The following is a 7,500-nucleotide window of genomic DNA, read 5'->3' on the forward strand; positions in this document are numbered from 1 at the left end:
GTTGCAAAGCGATCGCTCACCGAACCGAGCAAAACAGCCCCAAAACAGCCCAAAACGGCTTCGTTTTCGCGTGCCGCGGGAGGTGAGCGGAGTGCTGCCTCCGCTCACCAAAATGTCAGCCATCTCAGCACCCAGGAACCCCCCGGGTGGCACATGGCTGGATGGGGCTTCGGTTATATACCGGGCGTTGAACACTCTTTCGCAAGTTCGTACGTGACCTTTACGGGAACTTGGTGTTGCGTCCGGGACCAGGTGAGCGGCTGTTTGTGGGCTTGCAGCTGTTCGTTCATCCTTGAAAGCCTTGTTTTTCCCCCTCTCCCTCTTTTCTCTTGTGCACACAAGGTGTTCGACGAATTGCTTGTAAAGCTTTCCTTTTCGCGAGACTTCGGGACGTGTCCGTTGCTCGTTCTTTCGATCTAACTCTCTTTCTCTTTTACAGGTCCTTCGGGACCTGCGAGAGGTTACAAAGTGGGCTGATCCTTGCGGAGCAAGATCGCAAGGGCGAAGCGCGACTTAGGCAAGGCAAAGCTAAGTTCGCGTCTTTGCCGCACGGGTGACTCGCGACTTAGGCAACGCAAGCTAAGTTCGCGTCTTTGGCCGCAAGGGTGCCGCACGCCTTAGGCATTTCCAGCTAAGGTCGTGACACTGTGGTATCAGAGCGGGCAAGCTCTTCGATCGAACAGCGAACGAACTTCGCAACTTCGCCATGGCAAAGCATCGTGGCGAATCAAGCAAGACGGGGCAGGCCGGACCCTTGCCCCAAGCAGCCGCAGGTGGGCTGCATGTGCACACTCGCTCTCATGCTGTTGGAGCCGCTCATGAGGATCGCGGCAGCGAACAGGATGAGCGAGAAGTTGGCAACTCTCCGCGAGCGGAGGAAGCGCAATCTGGTGCGCTAACTGGGAAAAAGAGTCATAAGGAGAGACTCACGACGGCGGAAACCCGCCTGGATGTTCTTGAAGCGAGCATGGAGGAACTCTACCATGGCCAACAAAGACTTGTTGGGGTAGAGAGCTCGCAAGAGGAAGCGGAGTCCAGGATCGACAAGGTCGAGGCCCTAGTCGACCGACTGTCCGATGACACCAAGGACTCCGTGCAGCACTTACAAGATGTTGTGGCGGAACTCACGGCGAAGGTGGCTATGCTCACAAGAACGCTAAATGCGGGAGGAGGCAACACCCGCGTTGCACCGCCACAAAACTTGAGGGCACCTGAGCCCCATGGATACGGAGGGGCCAGAGATGCCAAGGAGCTCGAGAACTTTCTGTTCGACATGGAACAATACTTCCGAGCTACGAGACCCGATTCTGAAGATACCAAAGTTTCAATAGCAACAATGTATCTGAACGGAGATGCGAAACTTTGGTGGCGAACTCGTTGGGAGGAAATCCAACAAGGTCGGTGTCGAGTCGACACATGGGAAGACTTGAAGCGGGAGTTGAGAACTCAGTTCCTACCGGAGAACACAGAGTTCGTCGCAAGAAGGAAGTTGAGACAACTCCGCCAAAGTACCACCATCCGAGACTATGTAAAGCAGTTTTCTGCACTGATGCTGGACATACAGGACATGTCCGAGAAGGACAAGTTGTTCAGTTTCCTTGATGGTCTGAAACCATGGGCTCAGCAAGAGCTGAATCGAAGGAATGTTACCGACGTGGTCGGGGCAATTGCAGCTGCAGAAAGGCTCACCGACTTCGTTTCCTCTGAAGACCCAGCGAGAAGGAAACAATCTTCAAGCAATCGCCCTCAAAAACATTCTCGAGGGAAGGAGCTCGGGGGCGAACAGAAGAAGAAGAGCTCCCACAAAGGGCCGAACCCAAAAGGCAAGGCCTCAAAACCTGGAGGATGCTTCTTGTGCGGAGGACCGCACATGGTAAGGGAGTGCCCACAGAAGCAGGCACTCAACGCGTTGACAGCTTCCATCCACCCTCCCCGATCGGACAAGGGCAAAACCGTTGCCCTTAGCTCAAGCAGTTCTGAATCCAGCAGCGACGATGAAGAGTCGCAAGGACCCCGAATGGGAGCAATGCGTTTGTTGAACGCTATGCGGGGTCAAGTGGGGGAGAACATGAAGACGAAGGCACAAAAAGCAGGAAGTAGTGAACTGATGTATGTGGACATCAAGCTGAATGGCCAAACGACCCGTGCAATGGTGGACACGGGCGCTACCCACAACTTCATAGCCGATCGTGAAGCACAGCGACTTGGGTTGACATTGGAGAAGAGCCCAAGCCGAATGAAAGCAGTGAACTCGGAGGCCAGGCGAATCTCCGGATTGGCGAAGGGAGTTCCCATCAGAATCGGGACTTGGAGCGGAACCACCAACATGATGGCCGTGCCACTAGACGACTTCCAAGTGATCCTTGGAATGGAGTTTATGCACGCGGCGAAGTTGGTGCCGATGCCATTCTTGAATTCCCTATGTATGATGGGAGGCGATGACCCCTGTGTGGTGCCCGTCTCTCGGAGAGGAACCAAGGAGCCCCAACATATTTCGGCATTACAATTGAAGAAAGGGGTGCGAAAGGGCGAACTAACATTCGTGGCTGCTATGAAGCTAGAGCCACTCAATGAAGAAGCCATTCAAGAACCTGCTGTGGTGGCCAACGTCCTGAAGGAGTTCAAAGACGTTATGCCACCTGAGTTGCCGAAGACTCTTCCGCCACGCAGAGGCGTGGATCACAGTATTGAGCTGGAGCCAGGAGTGAAGCCTCCAGCGAGACCACCCTATCGCATGGCCCCGCCAGAGTTGGCAGAACTCAGAAAGCAGTTAGGTGAACTGCTAAGCGGTGGTCTCATCCGCAGCTCAAAAGCACCTTTCGGAGCTCCAGTTCTCTTTCAGAAGAAACAAGATGGGAGCCTCCGATTATGCGTCGACTACCGAGCCCTCAACAAAGTAACAGTGAAGAACAAGTATCCCATCCCGCTCATCGCGGACTTGTTCGACCAATTGGGCAAGGCGAAGTATTTCTCAAAACTCGACCTTCGGTCGGGGTATTGGCAGGTGCGCATTGCTGAAGGCGACGAAGCAAAGACTACATGTGTGACCAGATATGGAGCGTTTGAGTTCTTGGTGATGCCTTTCGGCTTAACCAACGCTCCGGCAACATTCTGTACTCTCATGAACCAGCTATTCAAGGAGTATTTGGATAAGTTCGTGGTCGTCTACTTGGACGACATCGTCGTTTACAGCCAAACGCTCGAGGAGCACGTCAAGCACCTTCGGACGATTTTCAAGGTTCTCAGGGAGAACACTTTGTTCGTAAAAAGGGAGAAATGCTACTTTGCTCAGACTGAGATCCTGTTCTTGGGGCACCGAATCGGTGATGGCTCCATCCGGATGGACAAGTCGAAGGTGCAAGCAGTTGCGGAATGGCGAACTCCAAAGAAGGTGCCAGAGTTGAGATCCTTCCTTGGTTTCGTCAACTACTACCGACGCTTCATTGCTGGATATTCGAAGCGGGCAACCCCACTGACGGAGTTGCTGAAGAAGGAGCAGCCTTGGAAGTGGTCTGACAAATGTGAGATAGCATTCCAAGATCTGAAGGCTGCTGTTCTGGAAGAACCAGTGCTCAAATTGCCAAACTATGGAGAGCCCTTTGAAGTCCATACAGATGCTTCGGACTTTGCTATTGGTGGAGTACTCATGCAAGAAGGTCATCCGGTGGCCTACGAGAGCCGTAAACTCAACGAGACCGAGAGGCGGTATCCAGTGCATGAGAAGGAGATGACAGCGGTGATCCACTGCCTACGAGTTTGGCGACACTACCTCCTTGGGTCGCGATTTGTGCTGAGGACAGACAACATCGCCTTGAGTTATTTCCAAACTCAGAAGAAGCTCTCCCCAAAGCAAGCACGGTGGCAGGACTTCCTGGCTGAATTTGATATGGCAATGGAATATAAGCCCGGGAAGGCGAATGTCGTGGCCGATGCGCTGAGTCGGAAGGTGGAGTGCGTGAATGCTGCACAACTGGAGGGCAGAGGCCAAGCAAGTCAGTTACACTCAACCTTCCTTTCCCGAATCAGAGATGGACTGTATAGTGATCCCCAGGCAGTTATCCTGATGCAGCTCATCAAAGAAGGCAAAGCACGACGATTTTGGGTCCAGGAGGGACTTGTTTACACAAAAGGGAATAGGGTTTATGTTCCCCGAGTGGACAATCTAAGGCGTGAACTCTTGAAAGAGTGTCACGATTCCCTTTGGGCTGGACACCCCGGCATTCACAGAACGTTGGCTCTCGTGGAGAGGGCCTTCTACTGGCCAAAAATGGGGATTGATGTGGAGGAGTATGTTCGAACATGCCTTACTTGCCAACAAGACAAGGTGGAGCAGCGGAAGCCGGTGGGACTTTTGGAGCCGTTGCCCGTACCAGAAAGGCCTTGGGAGAGCATTTCCTTAGACTTCATATCAAGCTTGCCACCTGTAGGGGGACTTGGATCGATACTTGTGGTGGTCGATCGGTTTTCAAAGTATGCAACTTTCATTGCTGCTCCCCTACACTGTTCAGCTGAAGAGGCGGCCAGACTGATGATGAAGGGTGTAGTGAAGTATTGGGGAGTCCCACACAATATCATTAGTGATCGAGACGCTCGGTTTCTGGGACGGTTCTGGACCGAGCTATTCAAATTGTTGGGATCAAAGTTATACTTCTCTACAAGCCTCCACCCCCAGACGGATGGTCAGACTGAAAGAATAAATTCGCTCTTAGAGCAGTATCTCCGGCACTATGTGAGTGCCAATCAACGAGATTGGGTGAAGCTGTTGGACATCGCCCAATTCTCCTACAACTTGCAGCGGAGCTCTGCATCCAACAAGAGCCCCTTCGAAATTATCACAGGACAACAACCGTCGACTCCGCACACTATGGCTATTGGGTATACTGGGAGTAGTCCATCAGCCTACCATTTCGCAAAGGAGTGGCATCGGAATGCCGATATTGCGCGGGCTTACTTGGAGAAGGCGGCAAAACGGATGAAGAAGTGGGCAGACTTGGGAAGGCGACCACAGGAGTTCAAAGTTGGCGATTTGGTGTTGGTAAAGCTCCAACCAGCATCACTCCAATTCTTCAGGAAAAGAGTCCACAAAGGATTGGTGCGTAAGTATGAAGGGCCCTTCCCAATTATCAGCAGGGTAGGCAATGTTTCTTACAAGTTGCAGCTGCCGGCGTGGTTCAAAATTCACAACGTTCTTCACGCCAGCAACCTAAAGGCCTACCATTCAGATCCGCAAGATGCTTCTCGAAGTGTTCCAACTCGGCTACCTCCCATCACAGCCTCCTACGAGAAGCGAGTGGAAACCATTTTGGCGGATCGCAAGATAAAGCTACCCAACGGAGCGGAGCAAACAGAGTACTTGGTGAAGTGGCGAAAGCTTCCCCGAACTGAAGCCAGTTGGGAGTCTGAAGACGCCCTGCGACATGAAGAAGACGTCATCAACAACTACCAACAAGCGTCGACGAGGGCGTCGACAGTTTAAGTGGGGGAGAATGTCACGAACGGTCGTCGCGCACCCGCAACAACTTCGTTCAACGAACCGTTCGTCGCTCACACCCGCATGTACAGCTGCTTAACAGCATGTTTTCCCATGGTTTTGGGTCATTTTGCTTGTAAATATGTAAGTTCGAACAAGCTGCAGCGTTGCAAAGCGATCGCTCACCGAACCGAGCAAAACAGCCCCAAAACAGCCCAAAACGGCTTCGTTTTCGCGTGCCGCGGGAGGTGAGCGGAGTGCTGCCTCCGCTCACCAAAATGTCAGCCATCTCAGCACCCAGGAACCCCCCGGGTGGCACATGGCTGGATGGGGCTTCGGTTATATACCGGGCGTTGAACACTCTTTCGCAAGTTCGTACGTGACCTTTACGGGAACTTGGTGTTGCGTCCGGGACCAGGTGAGCGGCTGTTTGTGGGCTTGCAGCTGTTCGTTCATCCTTGAAAGCCTTGTTTTTCCCCCTCTCCCTCTTTTCTCTTGTGCACACAAGGTGTTCGACGAATTGCTTGTAAAGCTTTCCTTTTCGCGAGACTTCGGGACGTGTCCGTTGCTCGTTCTTTCGATCTAACTCTCTTTCTCTTTTACAGGTCCTTCGGGACCTGCGAGAGGTTACAAAGTGGGCTGATCCTTGCGGAGCAAGATCGCAAGGGCGAAGCGCGACTTAGGCAAGGCAAAGCTAAGTTCGCGTCTTTGCCGCACGGGTGACTCGCGACTTAGGCAACGCAAGCTAAGTTCGCGTCTTTGGCCGCAAGGGTGCCGCACGCCTTAGGCATTTCCAGCTAAGGTCGTGACAACCCGGGGGGTTCCAGGGTGCTGAGATGGCTGACGTTTTGCTCCGCTCTCGACGGTCACCGCGCAATGCAAGAACAGGCCAAAAACTGGCCAAAACGGCCCAAAAACGGGCCAAAACTGGCCATTTTTGGCTGCACGAGCGAGCGGCGAGCGGCGGACAGCGAGCGAAGCGAGAGGCAGCACCGTCCCTGCTATACGAAAGCCCCATCCAGCCCTGTGCCACCCGGGGGGTTCCAGGGTGCTGAGATGGCTGACGTTTTGCTCCGCTCTCGACGGTCACCGCGCAATGCAAGAACAGGCCAAAAACTGGCCAAAACGGCCCAAAAACGGGCCAAAACTGGCCATTTTTGGCTGCACGAGCGAGCGGCGAGCGGCGGACAGCGAGCGAAGCGAGAGGCAGCACCGTCCCTGCTATACGAAAGCCCCATCCAGCCCTGTGCCACCCGGGGGGTTCCAGGGTGCTGAGATGGCTGACGTTTTGCTCCGCTCTCGACGGTCACCGCGCAATGCAAGAACAGGCCAAAAACTGGCCAAAACGGCCCAAAAACGGGCCAAAACTGGCCATTTTTGGCTGCGCGAGCGAGCGGCGAGCGGCGGACAGCGAGCGAAGCGAGAGGCAGCACCGTCCCTGCTATATACGAAAGCCCCATCCAGCCCTGTGCCACCCGGGGGGTTCCAGGGTGCTGAGATGGCTGACGTTTTGCTCCGCTCACGACGGTCACCGCACCACGCAAGAACGGACCATAAACAGGCCAAAACAGCCCAAAAACGGGCCAAAACTGGTCATTTTTGGCTGCGCGAGCGAGCGGCGAGCGGCGAACAGCGAGCGAAGCGTGAGGCAGCACCGTCCCTGCTATACGAAAGCCCCATCCAGCCCTGTGCCACCCGGGGGGTTCCAGGGTGCTGAGATGGCTGACGTTTTGCTCCGCTCACGACGGTCACCGCGCCATGCAAGAACGGACCAAAAACAGGCCAAAACAGCCCAAAAACGGGCCAAAACTGGCCATTTTTGGCTGAGCGAGCGAGCGGTGAGCGGCGAACAGCGAGCGAAGCGAGAGGCAGCACCGTCCCTGCTATACGAAAGCCCCATCCAGCCCTGTGCCACCCGGGGGGTTCCAGGGTGCTGAGATGGCTGACGTTTTGCTCCGCTCACGACGGTCGCCGTGCCACGCAAGAACGGACCAAAAACAGGCCAAAACAGCCCAAAAACGGGCCAAAAC

This window comes from Musa acuminata, unplaced genomic scaffold (genome assembly GCF_036884655.1).
Source record: "Musa acuminata AAA Group cultivar baxijiao unplaced genomic scaffold, Cavendish_Baxijiao_AAA HiC_scaffold_85, whole genome shotgun sequence".
NCBI classification, from domain to species: Eukaryota; Viridiplantae; Streptophyta; class Magnoliopsida; order Zingiberales; family Musaceae; genus Musa; species Musa acuminata.